Source organism: Pteronotus mesoamericanus, unplaced genomic scaffold, assembly GCF_021234165.1.
Source record: "Pteronotus mesoamericanus isolate MK-2021 breed Mesoamerican mustached bat unplaced genomic scaffold, CSHL_Meso_final contig_179, whole genome shotgun sequence".
NCBI lineage: Eukaryota > Metazoa > Chordata > Mammalia > Chiroptera > Mormoopidae > Pteronotus > Pteronotus mesoamericanus.
The window spans coordinates 3,890,873-3,913,536 of NW_026555075.1; the positions used below are offsets into that span (position 1 = coordinate 3,890,873).

Sequence of the window (22,664 nt, forward strand, 5' to 3'; positions counted from 1 at the left end):
CTAACTGTGGAACTTGAATGAATTCCATGCTCTGCACCTTCATTTTCTCATCTGTAAAATAGTTGCTGGTCATAGGGTTGCTGGGAGGATCAATGGGCCTATGTACAATGTATGTGTATAGTATCTAGGGTAGGGCCAGGCCCATAGGTATAGTCATGAAATGTTGCTCGTTTTTAGCATGTTGGATAGGATCATTTATTGATCTTGAAGAAACTATCGAATTGATGGGTTAAATAAAAACATTGAGGTAAGCTCCAAGAGGGCAATGATTTTTGTCTCATTCTTTCATAACTGTAACCTCAGCGCCAACCTAAAGGTCTGGCTCAGGGTAAGTGTTCAGCAGATATTTGTTGAATGAAAGAAAGTTTAAGAGTAAATGGTGTTGAAGCTTCTGTTATCTTCTTTATTCCAAACTTTCCCATGTATTTTAATGTTTTTTTAATGTTCAAAAGCAATGCACCATATGCTATAAATCATATAACATAATGAGTGATAATTAACAGCTTTGGTCTCTGACTGACTCCTGTTCCAATTTCTTTCTGATATTGCAAACAGAAATATCTGAAAATCTTAGATACAATAGGAGCAACTGTTACACTTCATCTTTTTTATTTTGACAAGTAATGAAAAAAACAGTCAGACCTCTACTTATGGAGCCATTTCATGGGTCCTGGCAGCCCTCTGTGTCATAGCAGTAGCTGTACTGCCCCAGCTGTTGTCGTTGCTGCTTGGACAGCTGCTGGGCAGCGCTGGCAAGTGCCTCAGGAGGTTGTAAACTGATTTCAGAGAGAAAAAACAATCTGGGAATTCCAGAAATACTGATGAGCCGCCCCTCACCCATCTTCAATGAGAAGCTGTAACCTGGAACCATAGATTCCAAACTCTGCTTCACTGGACCCAAATTGATGCCTAACTTGAATAATCTAAGTTTGATAAAAATCTTACATGCCATCTTAGTTTTAATAATGATGCTCCAGAATTAGTTATGTAAACCAATTGTTTATAAGATTTTCACAATCTTTATCTTATTTCATTAAAAACCCGTATTTTCTCTTTATTCTTTCCTACACAGACATTGCTCCCAAGTCACTGTTGATTTGTCAGAGTGACAAGAACAGTCATTTTGGTTAATGAAACAAAATTATTCCTCCTGATTGACTCTAAGTCAAACACTTGCTAATATTTCAGGTGCCTCTAGCTTTATGCCATTTTAAATATGGTATTATTGTCTCAATGATTTCACTGGAAGCAGAAGTTTTAAAACAAAGAGTTGCATCTTGTATAATACCAAAATCTGATTGTTTTCATCCAGTGGGGTATATTGGCCAAGAAGGACACTTCACTTTTGTTACATGAATTATTGACATTGAACTTAAAGTCTCTGGGAAGGGTATGAAAAATTTTGCATAAAGATCTCATGGTCTTTCTGGAAGGAAAATTTTTTAAAAACCTCTAAAGCCTTTCTTCCCAAGAAGCAATTTTACAGAGACCTGTCAGAGTGGAGGAAGATAGTTTCCAAAGACGAGAGGGAAGAGCTGCCTGCAGATTGTGGCTTCACTGTCCCCACTGCCATGAGAGTACTCCTGCATTTAGACTACAGATGCGCAGTATGAACAGAGCCACCCTTTGGAGATGCCTGGACAGTCTCCAGATACATTAGAGCAAAGAACATAATTGCTGTCAGTAATATGGAGGCACATATAGTATACAGAGAGCATAGAAAAAGATGCTACTTTACTCATTGCTTCCAAACAAATAAACTAGATGATAACATGATACAATTTATTGAAGCTGATTTGAAGTTCTGTCTATGACCCTCATAGGAGACACAGGTGCTGAAGTAATTTCTAAATAGAAACTCTATTATTCTGAATCTGTGAAATTTTGAGGAGTAAATATCCGTCATATCTAATCAGAGATTTAAATTAGCATGCTTCTTGTGCTAATGTGGAAAGTGGTGTGCTCATGTTATCAGTATGTTTTTGTGTACTCAAGCCATTCTCTCAATGAGACCCATGCCATCTCTTTCTCACACAGAGCAATAACCACCCTGCCCTGTCCATCAGAGACAGTCGACACAGGGTTATATATTACTTGGTAACACCCTCTGCCTCCACGTACACCTCACATTTCTGGTTGACACAAATCACAAACCTGGATTCTACATACAGTCAAACCTCAGTTCTTGACCATCTTGGTTCTCAAACAGTTTGGTTCTTGACCAAATTGTTCACAGAAAAAAATGTCTCCGTTGTCTAACGAAACTTCGCATCTCTACCCAACAATCTTTTCATGCTGATACCTGTATGATCAGTCACATGTCTCTCAGGCAACAAACAGAAGGGATTTGGGTTCGAACAAGTTGCTCCCGGAACATTTTTCCAGGATGAAGTAAGTTCGAGAATGAAGGTTCCACTGTACTGAAATATAACACTGTCAAGTCAGGTATTTTGATTCTTCTAATTAAAGAAATCCAAGAGAGCACTTGCGAGCACACAGAAAACCTTCCCCATTTTCAAAAGTAACCATATCCTCAATCAAAAACTGGTTAATGGGCCCTAGCCAGTGTGGCTCAGTTGATTGGGCACCATCCCACAAACCAAAGGGTCGGTGGTTTCATTCCCTGTCAGAGCACATGACTGGTTTGTGCATTCAGTCCCTGGTCAGGGCATATGCAAAAGGCAACCAAATGATGTTGCTCACATTGATGTCTCTCATTCTCTCTTTCTCCCTCCCTTTCCCTCTTTCTAAAATCACTAACCATGTCCCTGGATGAGGATTAAAACAAAAAACTGGTTAATGGAATTAACATTGCATTTAATTTCTTCTGCTTTCAAATTTAGGATACAAACATTCACCCTCCCCACCGCCATGAACGAATATAAGCTGGTTTTGATAAAAGTGTATCTAAAAACAAAAAAAGCTCTTTTGTGTTTATTTACTGATGGAACCAGTGCCAGCAGTTCTGGTGTGTTCCCGAGTAGACATCCACCACCTCATGCATATTTCAGTAGTATCAGCACTTTCACCCCATTCAAGCATACAGTATGTCAAGCACTGGAATGTACATCAGCATCTGTGGCAGATCAGCATCTTTCAAAACAGAGAATAAACACTATACACTGTCTATAGTATGCATTTTTCATACCACTGGTGTTGATTTCTCCCCCAGGAAATAGGAGAATCATGAATCAACAGATATTAGCTATCTGGAGTTATGATCTGTATTCAGAATGTCGATTTTAAATGGTCTAATTAGAATGTCACATGGTTGGCAAAATGCATGATGGTCAGCCTGCTCAATAGTTGTTGGTCTTCCATGGACAGGGTAAAGTTGACACTGGCATCTGACCATTAGCTTGCATCAGTGAGTCTGCAGGAAGTGACGATGTATCAGCAACTAGGCAAGTAGGAGAACTGGCTATGCATCAATACATCGGCAGATATGAAATGAATGTGTACCAGGAAAAATGTAGTGGGGAGTTATATGCAAAAACATCTGTGAAAGTCCATAATTTTTTTTTAAATACCATTATCCAGGTATATTGTACTATATAAAATGCATTCAAATTATTTATGTGTTACTATTAAGAATTATATGACAATATAACTTGGCTTAGTCATTACCTTTTTCTCCTATGTAAAATGTATTTCTTTAATAAAAATCTAATATATCTACTGAGGAAGTAAACTAATTTTTAGACTTATAATATTGCCAAGTAACAATTCAAATACTTAAATGTAAGCTCTCTCCTGACTATTGAAGTAATTTCTTAAAGTTAACATAGTCACACAGTTTACATGAGACATAAAATTAATACTTTTATGCATAAAATTCTAAAGTTTAGGGTTCTAATGGAAACTTATATATGACCAGTTCATTCTTACTGTGCATACTAATTAGTTACTGAAATGAGATTTTCACTAACTGTATTTCAAGCCTAGCTGTCTTTGCTTATGATAATACTGAGAAATAATTTTCAGCATTTGTCAGTGATTTCATATTAGTGGTCTGTAGATTATTTCCACATAGTTCTTTTGTACATATTAAACAAATACAATTATTAGTTAAATAAATAGGTATCATTAATGGATCATATGATTCTGAGTTTATTAAATAATTTTCAATTTTACTTATAATATACTCTAACATATTAAAATAAATATTTAGTGACCATCCTCTGTGCGTGGGCACCATGCTAGCTACCCTCATAGATGTTATCATTGGCAGTTTTTATAACAACCCCAAATCAGAGATTTGGCAGTGGAGAAGTGATTCTACTCCCTGAGGCCACTTATTCTACAGTAGCATCAAATCTTTTTTGCATGACCTTATTGTAGTATATGATGTCTTGGTCTCTTTCTTGCTTTACTACCTTCCATGAGGTTAGCAATAATTACAGCAACCATGGTACCAAATACCTTAGTGCCTCTAAAACAAGTTGGAGGGAGATCTCTGATTCCAGTGCTTTATTTAGTCCTTTAAAAATGGTATAGATATGGAGGCGAAGATAGCCCATGCCCCAATATCCTATCTTAATGCAAACCTTAGCTTTAGCATGTAACAGTACAAAAGACAGTTCTTCAGAGTCACTCACTGTCACCCCAGCGTTGTCCTGGGCCAGGCAATATGGATTACTGAGTTATGCATGAGATAAAAATTGGCAGCAGTCCTAGTGCACTCAGTTCTTGATTATGCATGACTGAATTATTCTTTTGCGGGTAACACATGTTTCTCTGGATTACCACCCCCTAATTGCTATTATGGGACCTCCAGCCTTCTTCCTCCCTGAGCAAATCTTTCCCTTTCACTCTAGAAGCCCCTAAGGATATGACTCACAAGATTCCTGAACAATGACCTTTAGGCAACAAGGAATATTTACCATTTTTTTCCTGCTCTCAGGGCCAACTCTCTTTGGTCATATAGCTCAGGAAGCCAGATGCAGGCCTGCCAGGGGCCCGGTGTCAAACCACTGGTGCTGCCACCTGTCCCTGCCACCCCAAAGGGCAGGCTTTGTAAACACTAGTCACGAAAGCCCCTCAGCAGATGTTGGGAGAATATGGAGGCCATGTCATGATCATTCCTAAGGCGTGGCATGTCCATGTGTCAGAGAAAGGTTTATCTGAGAACAATCGAGTCTTTAGTTCCTGCTTATGCCTCTAGCTTAGAGGACTAGTCTTTGAAATTTACCCCCAAACTCTACTCATCTGTTTCTCATTTTCACACATACACACTCAAAAAACCTTACTTTTCTCTATTTTCCCCTATAGTTTCTTAATAAGCATATTTGTTCCTATACTCAGGTTTCAGATATCTCACAATTAACAAGTGAAGATAGAATGCTTCATTTCTCAAAATAACTCTCCATACAACGATCACAGTGAATATCTTAAAATGTTCCTTCGGTCAGTGGTTTTCAAATGTTGCTGGACATAGAATCATCTGCAGAACTTTTATAAAACGTCTGATGCCTGTACTCTTAATTTAAATAACAAGTCAACTCTAGGGCAGAAAAACTCAGAGAAAATCATGTGGCATGACCCACTTCATCCTGAACTTTCTAAAGAGAGTGAAAATGTAAACGTGTACTAAACCAAGCCTTTTCTCGAGAGCTATGGAGTAGTGACAGGACTTGTACCTGAAGACAAAGGAGAGGCTGAGGGAGGTTCGCGCCCCCCCATCTCTGCTTGTTCGCCAGGAGGTTATAATAGGACTAATACAAAAGGCAACTGCTAGGCATCCACTGCTTGTTCCATGGAGCATGTGCCTAGGGAGCACTTTCAATGGCCTGAGTGTGAGACAAATGACCCTGATCAGAAGAGAATGAGAGTGTAGCAGAGAAGGAAGGGTACATCTGTTCTGTGTATCACTGTGCAGTGATTATGCAGTATGGGATGTAACAAAGGATAATTTTAGTTTCTGTTACTTAGGTTAGTTTGTTAAACACTGTAAAGAGCCTTTAACTGGACAGTATTGGACTGAGCAGGTGTGGGTTTTTCTATGGGTGGAATCAAAGATTCATTAAGGCATCTGAGACTTCCTACATTGGTCCTTATTTTTAGGAGCATGAATGACACCAGGGTACTCTGTTTACTATCTTGGTCAATGTGTGCCTACATATTATTGTCAATAATAACTATTCTTAGATGTCACTGTTCTTATTTGTATGTATTTTAAAAACAAGGTTCATTAACTGAGTTTCCATTGAGAAAAAACATAGATTTTAAAAATAAAAATGAGAATATTGTCTGTCCATTTGATCACTAACTTTTAATTCTTCAACCATATGTATATGAACAAGATACATCTCAAAAATTACAAATACACCTTATAAATATCAGCTATACATAATGTATGACAAAAAGGAAATTGGACTCCAAAGATTTAAATGGGATTGTTCTATGATAGACCTTCTGGACCAGTCATCACTAGGTAGAAGTAGAACTTAATGAAGGCACTCAAATATTAATTTATTCTAGTTGAAAATTAGCCATTAGCCATGAAGTTATATAATATTTTGCTCATTGGATCAAGAGTTTACTCACCTTCTTCACCAAAAAATTATATACAAGTATATAATACTAAACATAAGGTATACTTATTATAACATCCTTCCCTCATTGAAATGTGTGACTACAACACATCTCATCAAAGTTATTTACTGTGCTTCAGGGGATGGTAGTGTAACTATTACAATTACCACCATGAGCACTAATTTTGAGTCCATTGCGTGATGCAAATATAGAAAGAACTTCATCAACTAAACTCTTACTCTGAACTTCATATCTAAAGCAGTTTTTAGATTCAATGTGCCTCTAATATTTCCTTCCCATCTTCTTAGTTCAAAGCTCCATTTCTTTAAATATTAAAAATCTCCCAGAAGAGACTTCAATAAGCACAGCTCTCTAATAAAGAAAAAGCGCAAATGAAGCTTAAAAGATAGAACAAAGCTAATTTGAGCTTTTTCTTCAATTCTTCCTTCCTTTCCCCTCACTATGCTCATCTCTGTCGCCCTTGTATACACACACCCACTCGTACATATTTTTGGAAGCAGAAGAGCACTGCTTGCTTTTTGTACAAATTAAATTGCAAAGAAGAAAAAAAATGTTGATGTGAAGCCGAAATACACTCATCAGACTAACAAGTGCTTTTGGCGCAGCTTTTGCTGAATGTCATCCTGAGGGACACAGCTCTCTTCTTCCTAGGGTCCTGCACAGAAACCACGGGACCTCCCAATCCCCTAAAACCTGTTAGACGATGAACAGGATTTGAAGGCAGAATTAAGGTCCTGAACATTGTAGTCAGAGAGTGATTTGTGGGTTGTGACTGAGGGAAATAGGAAAAAAAATATTACATTCTTTTGTTCCTTCTCTCCTCCCTTTGTAGTTTTTCTTGTCATTCTAAAAAGCTGGAAAGGCTGTGGGACTTAGGGACCCGTGGACACAGAAGATAGTCTAGAAATACATTTGCTTAAAATTTTCAAAAAGCATCCACTCTAGAATTTGTCTTCTTTTGAGGTAATCTGTTACAGAAGGCTGCTATATTTTGGCTTTCATCAATAATGACTAGTTATGCCAAAAACGGATAATAAATAAAGTCTAGACAAAGGCAGTGCTTTTGTTTCAGAGGCAGCCAGCAGGTGCCTTTGTAGTCCACACTCTCCTGCCGACCAGGTTAATTTTGTGCCAGATTTGTACTCTGTAATACTTTGGAACAAAACTAATTTATAATGTGTCTTTTGGCCACATGGACTTCCTTAGATCACTCGCAGTAGCCCTCTTCAATAATAATGAAGAGTATATTGTTTTTTCCAAAGGCTTTCCAGATAGTCAGTGACTTACCACACAGCTTTACGTGGACAAAGGGATCACAGGCCGGGGATTCAGTACTTCAGACTGTTCTTCCATCGGCGATAACATGTCAAGTGTGGGAAGAAGGACAAGGCAGGGAAACAGAAAGCCAGAAGAATGGGAATCTCAAGTTTATTCATGGACTGTCAATCTAGTAAATGATTATAATTTCTGATAACCTCGCCTTCCCCTTCTGTGACACTTTTTTTATAGTGGGAACTCTGAAGCCTTTCAGATCTAGCACCTTGTCTTCAGAAGGCGTGTTGTATTTGGGCAAATGACACTGCTGCTTTTCCAAATGGAATAGTAATAGAATCTTAAAAATCAGCCTTTTTTCTTTTTGTTGCTGGTGAAAAGAGCAAAAAGGTCAGTGTGACTTGCCATTGGAAATATAGCTAAAGTTGATAACTCTATGCGACCTAAATGTAAGCCTTAGTTGCAGTGATTGTGAGAAACAGGACGGAGCTTTCTACTCGTGACAAGTAATTCTCCCAAGCTCGATAGACAGACTTTTCTTAATTGAGGAACAGGCATTACCAATGAATTTTTATGAGCTTATTCGTTCTGGAATTTTTTTTCATAATGCAGTCAGTTTATAATATTAAAAATGTATATCACAACTGAAGCAGTTTTGTAAAACAGGCATTAATACAGTACTGTATCTATTTATTTGTACCTTGGGGATGTAAGGCAAAAAAAAAGCAAACTGCTTACTGCTTGAAAAGTCATACCATCCAGTAACTAATGGCTGTGGTGTAGGAAGTAAAGAATATGCTTCCACTGGACCCCAATCAAGTGGTTGGGGTTGGTTATAATGAGATGGGAAGAGATAGATGAAATTGAATCAAGATCTTGCACAATTGGATATTAATTTTCTTTATTGTTTGTTGAAAATAAAACGTGAGGGAAGATAATTGAAGTGCAATATTTGTCATTATAAGCCTTTTAAACTACTTTATGCTCCTTCTAGCCCACAGTGTATATCTTAATATGTGTAGACCCACTGCAAATTAGACATTGCAGTAACTATTAGATACCCATTTATATTTTTAATATATTTACAAGAGTTCCTGCTTCTTTCTGTGGCTACTGATACCAATAATACTGGAATGGAAAGTCTTGAAGCCATATTAAAAGTGAAGGGCGTCTGCCAAAAAGCAGCAACCTAAAGTGGAGTCCAATTGTGATCTTTTTATATACCCGTAGTTCCTTAATGATGCCTCCTAAAATGTTACTCTGGTTAAAAATAAAAACTGCATATGAGGCCTTGAAAATTAAAACTAAAATGCTTATGTTTTCTTTATTGTAATTACACCAACATTGCTTAGCTTTCACTAGCCTGTAAATAAGGAAATAGTTCCGGGGTAATGACCAAGTCATTAATTTGCCATTGGGTACTTTTATGCAAGTTTCTCTAGCTAGTACTTTTTTCTTGGAAGAGATTTTTAACTGAGAAAATGCCATTTTAATAACACACATACACATATATTCATAGGACTTTAAACAAGATATAGTATAAAATCTTTTAAAAAAAGGAAAGAAAAAGAAAACCTTCATGTACTTGTAAACCGCTTAGGAGCGGGTGGATTAACCGGCTGGCAGGACTGCCCAGGGGGAACAAACGCACAGATAACGAGGTGCACCCAACCTGCTAATGAGCCAGCAGGAGCCACAGGTTGTACTTTGCATGCCCAGCCACCTATACCCCGGTCGTGCCTCCTTAGAGGCAAATCAGGACAGTCTTCCCCTGATTCTCAAACTCCGTCACTTGTTAAAGGGTCACCTTTTAAATTTTTACTTTTTAAAATCTAAAAATTATTCTTGGTTTACAGACTCCACACATTATATTACTGGCCAGTCCCCACCAACTATTATTTGCCTTGACAAATAAAAATGCAAATATTCCAACTCAGCCTGGAAAACAGCATGCTTTTTTTTTTTTTTTTTTTTTTTACATCTGGGGAGATCTTTGTGAATTCAAAAGACAGCTGTTACTTGTACCTCAAAACAAAAACAAAATACCAACCTTCCAAAAGGTGACAAAAGCACCACTGCCACCGGGATATAGACAGAAAATGTATAAATGTTGTTTGTTACTGTACTGCTACATACATGCATTTTGTGCATGGAGAGCCTCTTCATTTAACATAACTAATAGAATTGTATTTTCTGATAAAGAGAAAAATGGTTTAGAAAAGGCAGTTACACACAAAAGCACTAACTCAAGTACCTTAAATTTCAGCTTGCAATAGTGTAATCCATATCCAGAAAATTAGACAAGGTGATTTTTTGCACAGTAATGTTGCCAAACACACTACCACTCAGTGGAAGCTTTGTTTGCCAAATCTCAAAAGTGGTCTAACATTCTCTGTGCAATGCACATTTTCTCCCCGGCTACCATCCCATTCACTGGGTGGGCAGCAGCCGCAGGATGGAGACAAAGCAAGGGGACTCAAGAGATAGCGTAATTCTTGATTTGGGAGAAAAAACATAGACTTCTTGTGCTAAAAGAGAATGACAAAATTGTTATGAGAACCTGAATGGAAATATGGGCTGGAATATGACCTGAACTGATGACATCTACCAGAGTCATAACTGTAAGAACCCAAACTTTTAAAGAGACATGAAGTATTTTTCTCTAATGGAGAAAGACAATTAAAAATAGAGACTTTTTTTAATTAGAACTGCTAAATAAAAATGTATCAAAGTGGTTTTAAATTTGATGGCTGTTGAAACTGCAATACAAAAGGGGTCACTTAAAAAAACCTGTATAGCCCTCTTGCCCCATAAATCAATACACCTGATTAGAAAATATTTACACATTATAATTACAAGCAGTATCAGCAGTGTTTTTATACTGTTCAGATTTTGTACACTTTACACAATGCAAGATGAGAAAAATTTGAACACATGAAATTACACACAAATAATATATCTACAGAGTATTAAATAACAGGGAGTGAAAGCCCCCACTGTTGGACAGATAGATGCCAGTGTTTCATGCCTCTGTCAAATATAACTCTTTGTGTCTAGCTCATTAACCGTAAGTGACATGTTCTAACAATACTCTTGAGAAGTAGTATCAAGATAATAATATTCTTACCAGTAAACTCAACACAGAATAAGGAAGATTTCTTTTTTAGATTTGAAGGAGTTGCCAGAAAATGTGAAATTGGAAAATAATTTACACATACAGACACACACAAATTACAGGCTGTTGCTATGGGGCTTTATAAAGCTTACAAATTCAGAAGATAGGATATTCATATTTTCTCAATGAATCAGGACTGTAGCAGTCCACATAACTAAGCAGATGACTAAGCAGACACTCAGGGGAAAAGCTTGCAAATCGGGCTGTAGGGAAAATGCTGCCATCACACTCTACAAATCTAATATAATTATCAATTAAAGAAAGTCAATGTAGGAAATTAATTAAAATACTTTTTTAGGCCATTAATCTCTCTAGTTCTCAGATCCCTTTCTCCTTCCACACCCATCCCTTGTTGTGTCATAATCTAGATCAATGTCAAAAACATGCCAGAGGAACTCTTTAAAAACTAAACCTGGAGTTTCTGTTAGTCATTTTTCCACAATATTTTTACTTGCCAGTAGCCTACTTTCTTCTGAGAATAATCTATTTTTTCTGACTATAAAGATTTTAAAATTTCTTACAGTTGCTATATGAGGACGGCACCTTGCATGATGGCAAGATTTTGGTTATTTTGTCGTGTGATGCTTACACTTTTGTTAAAATTCTTTACGGCCTATTTTTATATCTTTGCCTGCATGAACTCATTCTTGTAGATGCCTCCTGATGCTAACAGCAGAAGTAAGCATGCTTGGTTTCATTCACCTGCTACCATTGGAATGTGCGGACTTTTTAGTAAACCAATTTACTCAAGCAACTGAGAAGCTGCTTTGAGATTTCTTCTTCTCTCTTATAAAGGACTGCGGCTTCTAGAAGTGTCACACTGACATAATACGAACAATTTATATGATACTTGCTATATCCTGCTGTCTATTCTAAATTCTATTTAAATTCTATAGGTAAAATAAAACATGTAATAATTGTGACAACCCTAAAGTGTATAGATGAGAACTGAGGTACAGAGAAATGAAGTAACTTTTCCAAAATAGCACATCCAGTAAGTGGCCAAGTCAAGATTTGAACTTGTGCAAACCGTGTCTAGAATCTATGACCTTAGTCACTACGCTCTTCTCTCTTATGCAGAAACTCACTTATTTTTGTTTTTAATTATACAGAAGACATTCCCAAAAGGTTAAGATGAGTGTTTTGTCCTTTTTACCATATGGTAGACATACTACTTTAAAAATGCTTAGGCTTTATTAATTGAATCACTCTGATTCTGAGAATAATACACATTTTTAGAAGTGCTATTATCAAGATCACATAAAAACAAATATCTTATTTTTTAAAAATAATCCTAATACTGGCACTGTGTATTACCATATTATCCTCTTTGCTTTCTCTTTTCAGCTTAACATTTCATGGTAAAATGAAATGCATATATATTTAAAGGTTTTTATATACAATGATCATAGATACCAGTCAGTATTTTATAAAATACATGACCAGAAGCATACATAAATAAATATGTATTTTATAATGAAAAATGTTGGCTTAAAATTCAACAATGTAATCCACTTTCAAAAAAGAGACAAAATCAAATTTCTCATTATTAACATTAAATAATTAAATATTAAATAATTTAATGTTCTATGTACTGTGCCTAGCACTATATAGCATATACTTCACATCTTTAAAAAATGAGTTTTATTCTATTAAAAATGCTTATGTGATTTTTCCCTTCAGAAAGAGAAAACATTTCAGAAAATTATATCCATTTCTTTCAAGTATGTTAACTCATAATAATATTCATTACAAATCTCTCAAATTTGTATTTTTGGAAAATTCCTGAGAACTCCCAAATTGTAAATTAGTCATCATTTGGCCTTTAATTACTGTAATCATTACATCAGAAGAGCTGACATCCATGAAGTCAAATTAGAAATAATCCCACAAATGAATATGAAACATGAACAGTGAAACTACAGATGTTAAACCACCTACTTATTAGCATGTTTGGAGCATTATTTTCTCTCTCAGTAAGGTAACTGAAAAAAAACTAAATGAAAGCGAAACAATTCTTCATTTATCCTTACTACATTTAAATGTTATTTATCCTTTTGTCATTTACTTTCACTCTGGAACAAGACGGAAACAAAGTATTATCAGTTCAGCCTTGAAATACATGCACACACACAACACAAATACATTAATTTAGCCAGTTTTATAATTTTTTATAAAATAAAAGATGCAATCAAGTTAAAAGAAGTATGGAAAACAATTCAGTAAAAATGCTGTTGGAGGAGAGACAGGTAAACTAAAAGAGCTGAAAGTGGTTCCTATCTCTCTTACACCATTACTGGACAAAGAATGGGATAGTCAGAGAAAACAGAAGGATTGAAATGAGAGTGAAAGGATGGAAAAGTGTAGACTCAAAATTTTAAAACATCCAATAAATCCACTTACCAATTCTTCAGCACCATGCCGTTGACAATTAGGAAAAACGAATTTTATACTAATCTTTCTTAAAATGCATCAAAAGGAGGGAAAATTTCCCCATGTTATATTTAACAATGACATCAGAAAATGAGGTGATGATGTTGGTGACAATTTGGGAAAGAATATAAGCTCGTATGAATGAGAGTTTTCCTTGTTCTCCTTAGAGTACTTGAGAAGAAACCCCTCCTCAAATTATATGTTTTTCCTAATGGATAAATCAAGATTTATAATTTTATAAGTATTCTGATAATCACTGAGTTTTCAAAATAATCCAGAAATACATGTAGGTTTATTTTTAAGGTAAGTGCTTGTGTAAACACATAAGTAATGAGTATTTTAATGGAATACAGACTGACCTAAGAACAGGACATTATGAAGTACAAAGTCAAGCAAAATAAACATCTGTAATGCACATATGATCTTTCTTTCTAAAGTAAAGGTGACTATTAAAGAATATCACTAAGAAGAGATGATAGGTCTTATATTCTTCTAAGAAGCCACTTGATAAATTCAGAGAAAAGTACCAGAAGGTGCTTCTACTACTCAGAAATTTGCAAAATATTGTGGTTGTCCTGGAGATACTTAAGTTACAGAAAGAAATAAATCAGGATATAATGAATAAAATTAATTTTTCTTGAAGTTCAACTGATGCAAGGTTAAAGCCTATTTATTATACGAATGTCTAGCCATCCGTGATATTTTAAAAAATGAATACCAAATTTGCAATATATGTAAATTAGGCAAATCTCATCAATTGAAGTCCTCAGCAAATGCAATAAAGTTGAGTTACTCACTGATGACTTTAATTTTCTCATATGGTTTTGCATAAATAAATACACAAATAAGTATGTTTATAAAAATAGAAGGCTGGTTTTTGTTACTTTTTGAACTCTTTAATAGGAACAAAAAATCATAGAAAGTGTAATAGCCACATACACTAAATATTATCTCATGTATAAAAAATGGCTATAATGCTGAGCAGTAGACCACACTTTCAGGGTGGAATTTGAGCAGCTTTCAAATGCCCAGCTTTGATGCTAACTTTAAGTTAAAGAAAAAACAGATTTGGATTAGATTAGAGAAACAGCCCTTGTTGGTTTGGCTCAGGTGATTAAGTGCCTGCCTGTGAACCAAAGGGTCTCATGTTTGATTCCCAGTCAAGGCACATGCCTTGACTTTAATTGGGACCTGGATTGCGGGCCAGGTCCCAAATAGGGGGCGCATGAGAGGCAACAACACATTCATTTTTCCCTCTCTTTCTCCTTACCTTCCTCTCTCTCAAGAAATAAATAAAATCTTTAAAAAAAAGATTAGAGAAACAAATCAGGCAAATAAGTGAATGATATAGAATATGTGAATGATATAGGTGTTTAAAAAAAATAAAGGAGTAACAGATGTTGGTCAGGTCTATGGTAAAATAAAGAATTCATGCCTTGTCTAAATGGATAAGTTAAGTCCTCTGATTGCTGTCCTGTGTGAATTCGTATCCACACACACTAGATCTGATTTTTCACAAGAGGGTGAAGATACAGGTTTTTATACAAAACCTCTTAATTTTTAAATGTAGGCAAGTAATTTAGACATTGAAATCATCTAGTGGGCCACAGAAGAACTACTGTCAGTAAGTAGTTTTTGACTTCCTTAAAGGTCTTCATGTAGACTTGTCCTTAATGAGTAGGTTAAAATACGATCAATTAGGGAATTTGTTGGTTGGAATTCATATTCATAAACCTGTGCATTTTCTTAGGCACAGGTTTATGAATATGAAGTTGTCCACTGTGTTTATCAGTTGTGCCTTCTAATAAATAGCAACTCCTTCAGTCTATAGATATGTCTGTCCTTCAGAAGTCCACTACATCCCAAGTGCATGTCTAATAAATCCTACCAGTTCTTGTATTCCAGACCATGGATTATTTTTAGACTTAACAATTGTTTTGGTTCACAACAGAAATTTAAATAGGCTCCAGACAATTTATTAATTGCTTTCTCATCATTTGTCAATCTTCAGACAGAATTTTTGCGTAAAAAAACAGCAAGGAACCCCTGTCTTTGAGATACAAATTAAGGTACACCCACTCCTTCATGCCTTTGGAGTAAGGAAAATATATATGATCTTCAAACCAAAAGGTACCGCATTTACTCCACTGAGAAGTAATACATTCACCAAACTTGTTTCCGTATGCCAGATTAAGTTCATCATTTCTATGGTTCACATTTTCAATCTGCATGTCATAAACACATGATAACTAACATTTATATAATGGTTAAAATATACAAACTATAGCCCTGGCTGGTGTGGCTCAGTCGATTGAGTGTTGGCCTGCAAACCAAAGGGTCGCTGGTTCGATTCCCAGTCTGGGCATATGCCTGGGTTGTGGGCCAGGTCCCCAGTGGGTGGTGCTCAAGAGACAACCACACATTGATGTTTCTTTCCCACTCTTTCTCCCTTCCTTCCCCTCTCTATAAAAATAAATAAATAAAATCTTTTTAAAAAATTACAAACAGTAATACATTCTTATATGGTATCCTAGATAAAATATTTTTATCCTAGATACTATGCAAACACACATGAAATTCTTCCTTTCCTCCTCTGAGCCACCAATGAGAGCCTTTCAAAAGTATTTTAATGGATACCTTCCTTATGTTTCCTGGGATAACTCTATCACCTGAAAGTTACAGCTTTTTCTGGTGTATATTTATCACAGTATAAAAACATACACTTGACTTTATAGCATTTATTTCACTTACTTTTGCTCATATAAATCTGTGATAACTGAAAGAGATATTTTATGTAAAGGGGCTCATTAGTGTTCTGGAGATTAGATGATAGCAAATAAAAATATCCTTAGTTGCCTCAATTTTGCCACTTTTTCCGCAAATGCACCTATTATACCCAACTTATCTGCTCACGCCAATTATGAAAACAAAATTACGATCATGGTAATTCCATACTTCAACATGTGCAATAGATTCATCCCACCTCTGGAAGACAGGGAGCAGCTTTCAAGGCCCTCCCTTAGCCTGTTTTTCATTGTTCCCTCTCTATCATCACGCTTTATTCAAACAAACAACTTTCTGTGAAGCTTCTTTCCCAGGCTAGTATCTTTGCTTCAATTTCCCATCATGGAATCATTGTACTACCTCTTTCCTTCATCAATTATATCTTATAAACAAGTGTATACATCCTTGGGGCCCAGTTCAGTGAAGTATTTCTACATCACTTCCCCTTTTCTCTTCCAGAGCACTGTGTGAGCTTAAATCACATCCGTAAATATTATAGCCTTAAAATTAATGAAATAAATGCCTCAGCTCTATCACAAAATCACAGGTGTGTTTAGGATAATGTCTTTATCCCATTTACTTTTGTATGCCACCCCCCCCACACACACACAAAAATGTGTGCTTCCACATAATAAATGCTCAACAAATATTAATTAAATTGGCTTGGTAGAAACTACAAGAACCATTAAGATCAGCTCTTACATGATTCAGTAATCCTGTCTACACCTCCCCTACTGCCCAGACTCTACATGTGAAATCTCATTACTTCATGACATAGTACTTTTTTGTTGTTGGAAAATTGAAATTATTATAAAGTTCTTTCTGATTTTGAGCTAAAATATTTTCCATCTTGCTCTCAGCCTTTCATGTTAAATATTAAAAATTTCCCTCTTCTCCATGGCAACCTGTTAAATGTTAATATAGTGCTTAGCCTAGTCATTCTCTTCTCCTATTAAACATTACCCATCCATCACCCCCTCACCCTGTTCTCCTAATATAACACCATTTTGGTCAGCCTCTTTTTAAATGTTGCTCATTTTACCGATTTGCTTCTTTTAAGGAAGAAACCAGAACTGACCTGGCAAAATGCTCTGCTAATGATCTGATCTGACCAGTCCAGGTGCAATGGAAATATCTTCCTCAGTGGGAGATTGATACTCCTGCAATGCAGTCTACAACTTTAGCAGCCAAATCCTGTGTTTGGCTTATAGCGAACTTCAGCAAAACACAACTATTGAGTGAGTGACCACTATCTGCCAGGCCCCACAAACCCTTTCACATATTTTATCTCAGTAAATGTGTAGTTGACTCAAGTTCTCAAATCACTGTCACATGAATTGATGCCAAGAAAAAATTTCTCTTCAACATGTATAATTACTATTCCTACAAATATCTAAGATTTTTTCATTTATCCCAGTTAAATTTCATTATGTTGGCATTGTTTCATCCATTATCTCAGTTAAATTTCACTATGTTGGGTCTGCCTCATCCATTCATCCTGTCACGATCAATTTATATCTTGTTTCTGGTGTCAAAGATAGTAGTTTTCCCAGCTTTAAGCCAATCATATATTTGATAAGGACACCATTTAATTTTCAGCTTAGGCACTGATAGAGAAACTGTTAAACTGAATGGAACAGAGCCAAGGAGAGAAGGTACCTATCTGGAGTTCATTCTCCTGATTCATAATTAAAAATCCCTAAGGCAGAGCTCTTCTGTAGCTTCAAATTCACCTAAATGTTCTATCATTTGTTGTACATTCTTTGTCATAGCTACAAGAGCATCATGAAATTTCATTGTCTTGTATTACAGAAATCTTACAAAATATGACACTGGCTTGGTGTGTCTTAAGTCTGAGTGCACACTTGGTGTTGTTTGCTTACTAATTTATTGGGTTTATTTATTTTCCTCTTACTAGAGGTTCCAAACTAATACTTTGACAATGCTTTATGAAATTTTGCAAAGTTAGTAATTGTCTGACAACTCTATGGATTCTGTACTTTTGCATTTATCCATTTTTGAAAATTGGGTTATTTGCTCATGTTTAATCTTATAAGATTTCCTCTATTCACTATCATTCCTTAGTGGTTACCCAGAATGATTTGTTTCATAACCTTTCAAATATAATTTATATGTGTCTGAACTTGAGCATTCATTTAAAGAGGCTAAATGCTTTCATAATCTTTGCTTTTATTTTGTGCTTCAATTCCCTCTTTATGATGCCATCTTTCCTAATGTGAAGATAATTCTCCCAGTGGAGAGAAATGGAAGCAAACCACCATTTTATCACATTTAACAGTATATCATTTTCCCCAAGCAGTGATTGTATGCATCATATAAAAAACTCTTTTTACTCTTATATAGTATTTATATTATATTAAACATATTTTATGCACATTTAAAAGAGAACTTTGTAGTGACCATATATACAAGTAGGTAAGAAATATCAGACATTTCAGCCTCTTGGTCCTATTCTTAAAGATTGTTGATTCCCTTTTGTATTTATATTTGATTATGTGTTCTTCTCTTCATTTTTTGTACATTTCATTTAAATAGGAACTCATCAGAAGACAGCCCTAAGCAACCACACTGGTTTCCTTGGATACCGATTTTTTACTTTTCTCATCAGTATCATTTGTGATTGTATTATCAGATTTTCAATTTTTACCCTCCACCTTCTTTATATTTTCTGGCCATGGAACCCCCAGAGGGCATATCAAATTGTTTTTTTGATATAATTTCTTAAAAACTTGGGTATGCTTTAGTAGCCTTTACTGCTAAAATGTCATGGATGCTTTCTCTGAAAGTTTCCATTATTTCTGATTCAGGGATAAGTTCCTCTTTGCTAGTAAAAGTAAAATCAGGAACAGAAACTCCCTTCATTGTTTTATTTTTGACCCAAGAAATGCTGTTTCAGCAAGACAGCACAATTTTCAGATGTTCTTTATTGGAAAAAACAGCTTTCTAGTAATTGTCTAGGTGGTTGAATTTCCTATAAGTTGCCTCTTTTAACACCAGTGTGATTTGTGTAATACAACATCCATGTCATAATTATTTATTAAAAATGTGAATTCTGAACCTCAGCCAGACCTACAGTTATCAGAAGCTCTGGAGGTGGGTCTCGGCAGCCTGTGTTGCAGTAAGCCCTTGCGGTGACTGTCCTGGCACTAAATTTTGAAAACAACTACTGTAAAACGTCCCCCATATCTTCTGGCTGGAAAGCAATGCAGAGTATTATCCCTTAGCCCCTTATGTTGGCTCAGATATTGTCTATTAACACCAGAAATATGTAAGCAAAACCTACATCCTCTTACTAGATAGTAGTAAAATGTTCCTGCCTTTACTTTTTTTTCTTTCTCCCTTTCTCTTTCTCATTCCCTCTCTTCCTCCCTCCCTCCCTTCCTTCCTTTTCTTTTTTCTTTCTTTTCATTCCTACCTTCCTTCCTTCCCCTTCCTTCCTTCCTTTCATTTTTTTTTCATTCACTCAAATTTTATGAGCAGCTAGGAAGATACAAAGGTGTTTTAAAACGTGGTCAGAGAGGTGAGGCAAATGCACATATAGAAAGCAAAATACAAGGTTCGCTGAATTACAGAAGTCAAAAGAAAAGTGCTTTAGGAGACAAAGAGTAAGATTTCTTCCATCCAGAAAGGAGCATGGGTAGGTAGCAAATCAGGAAACGGGACAGAGATTAAAATAGAAGACTCAGTCTGGATTGTTAATAATACTATGCACAGACTTTGTCTCTTCTTTTCCTCTTCTCCTACCTTTGGGCTTAATTTACCAGTAGCTCCCAGAGTTTGCATTGTGCTTTTTCTATACTTGTTTTCTTTTTCTTTCTTTTTCTTTCTTTTTCTTTTTTCTTTTTTCTTTTTTTTCTTTTTCTTTTCTTTCTTTTTTTTTTTTTTGCTTTAATATATTGTACAGAACCAGATCTTTTTGGTGTTTTAGGAATGTTTTCCTTTTTTTTTTGAAAGACTCTTAACCTTTAGATCTTGGTATAAATGGTTTTAAGTCTTTTTCCATTTGAGGTTGTTTTCTGTGAACTTTTTGTCTGAAATATCTCTTACAGATTTCTTTACTGGAGCTTTTTCTTCAGTTTCCTCATCATCAAAATCATTATCATCATTATCAAGATCATCATCATCTTCTTCCTCAGCAGCAAATTTTTTACTTCTTTTTTCTGTGGAAATTTGCTACCAAGGTCAGAATGCTTTCCGGATATACTTAAAGAGTTTCACATCCTCCTCATCTTCATCTTTTGACTCTGCATCTTCCTCCACAGCTATTAAGTGTTGTCCACTAATATGCATGGGTCCTGAGCCACATTTAGATCTAGGACCACAGATGGTGTTATTATAAAGCCCCAAAGGAAACCATTAGCTGTACAGGCATTTTCAAAGTTGCCAGTGTTACTTTAATTGGACTTCCTTCATAATTCATTGCCTGTGCTTCAAAAAAATGCAATTTATTCTTTGTGCCAACCTGAAACTGACTGTTCTTAAAGACAGTTGGTGCTCATTTTCATCATTATCCATCTTAAAGTAATAACTTTGTTGCCCTTTAGTTCATTATCAAAAACATAGTTCTGGAGCCTCAAGGGGCTCATGTCCATGGCCACCGAATCTTCCACGGGGTGGTGGCGTGCACTTAGGTGGGAGAGAAAGCAGACCGAGATACTTACGTGGCTACTATTCCCCAGAACAGACATGCAGGATGGAATCACATCAGGGAAAACTGATTTGTTTCTTTTGAACAAGGAGTCTTCTATACCACAGACCGTTGTATTCTAATAAATATCCCGATACCTGTAAGATAATTACATTTCTAATGTTAAATTTCTGATGTTTTCAAAAATATGTTACCCATCAGGCTCAGTGTAGTCTGAGTCATTCAGGATTGTTTCCTCCTGAGAACTATTGCTCTTGCTTGGACCATAACAATGACCTTTTATACCTGCTCTCCCTACTCCCTGAGTCTCTTCACTCTGATCTCTTCATCTATGAATTAACCTAAAACACAACTCTAATTATGGCAATTCCTCGTTGGAAAACCTTTGTTGATTTTGAACTCCTCAGACTGACATTTGAGATACTCAATGACATCACTTAAGCCACCCTCTTCAGAGTTTTCATTTTATGGCCCCCTTCTTTATACCCCACACTTTATTTCAATGGGGCTACGTGTTTTTCCTGAGACAGTCTCGGCCCCAGACCTTTGTTCATGCTCTGCCTCCCTCTTGGCATGCCATTTACCTTCATTTCTTCTTATAATCCTTACTTCACATCTCTGCGTTACCCCACCATTATGAATTCCTTTACATGTAATCTGTTTATGTGTCATATCTTATTCTCTCTCTGGTGAACACGAATACAGCATAAAATGTTGTACTTTATGTTCCTAATTACATATTGCTTTCTAAGTATAGGATTGGGGACTTACCATATACCCCTACTAAGAAAGGATTTCAGATGCATGTTTCATCTTTAACAATATTTGTGGAATTGAAGTAAACAACACACTACAACAATTCATTATTTCTTTTATGCATTTTTTTCTTTCCTTTATTCCCCTTTAAAAATTTTTCTCAAATTCAGTAGCTAACTACATAGTGCCTAAACAGGAAATGCAGACTTTTGCTACCAAATTATTCAAACTTAGTGATTCAACACAATAATGCATTACCTTTTTGATGAAAAGATGCTTCAAAATAATGGGGTTTTTTTTAAGTTTGAAGTTAATTATTACCTTTGGATGATTTGTCTCCAAATGGAAACAGGTGGAAAATATTAATTTAAAAAAAACTTGGTGTTAAAAAATGACAGAAATATGTGTATGTATGTATGCGTGTGAGAGAAAAACAATGTGGTGCAGAGCGAAGGTGGAGAAGAGAGAAAGGGAGGGAGAGATGTGAGGAGGATGTGAAGGGAGGGAAACAAGAAAAGAAAGGAAGTTCGTGAAGAATGAGTTGGCCAGGAAGGCCTTCAGTCTTTCTTTTTCCTCTAGTCAGTTATACCACTATCACAAACTCAACTTAAGTGGAAATGTAGCCTGTTGAATATAAGAAAATTATTTTATTCCATACTTACATACAGGTGGTAGTCATAAAACTTATATATTATAAAACTTACTTGAAAAAGATAACATGTATTTGGACAGTATATTGTAGAGTTGAGAGGTTTTATGAATCAAAAAAGCAAAAGATAAGAAAGCCAGCTTCATGAAAATAGGGGAAAAGCCTTAGCAGTTAACTTTAGAATGAAGTATTTTTTCTTTCTTGTCAGGATCAACTCATATTTAAGTCTTTAAATGGGAAGTTACTTGTATTTAACCTTTTATGATCCAAGGAGGCATTTAATTGTAATTATAGCTAACCCAATTAAGGATGGATTATAATAACTACTGATTTAACAGGTCATGAAACACTGAGTTTAACTCGTAGATTCC

General features: G+C 35.7%; 1 protein-coding gene and 1 pseudogene across 1 annotated transcript in view; one reads left to right on the top strand and one right to left on the bottom strand.

The window, feature by feature from the left end:
• Positions 1-22,664, top strand: part of TMEFF2 (transmembrane protein with EGF like and two follistatin like domains 2) — a 224,317-nt gene that overhangs the window by 37,433 nt on the left and 164,220 nt on the right. The gene's annotated exons all lie outside the window — the stretch shown is intronic.
• Positions 662-20,928, bottom strand: LOC129065433 (nucleophosmin-like; annotated as a pseudogene).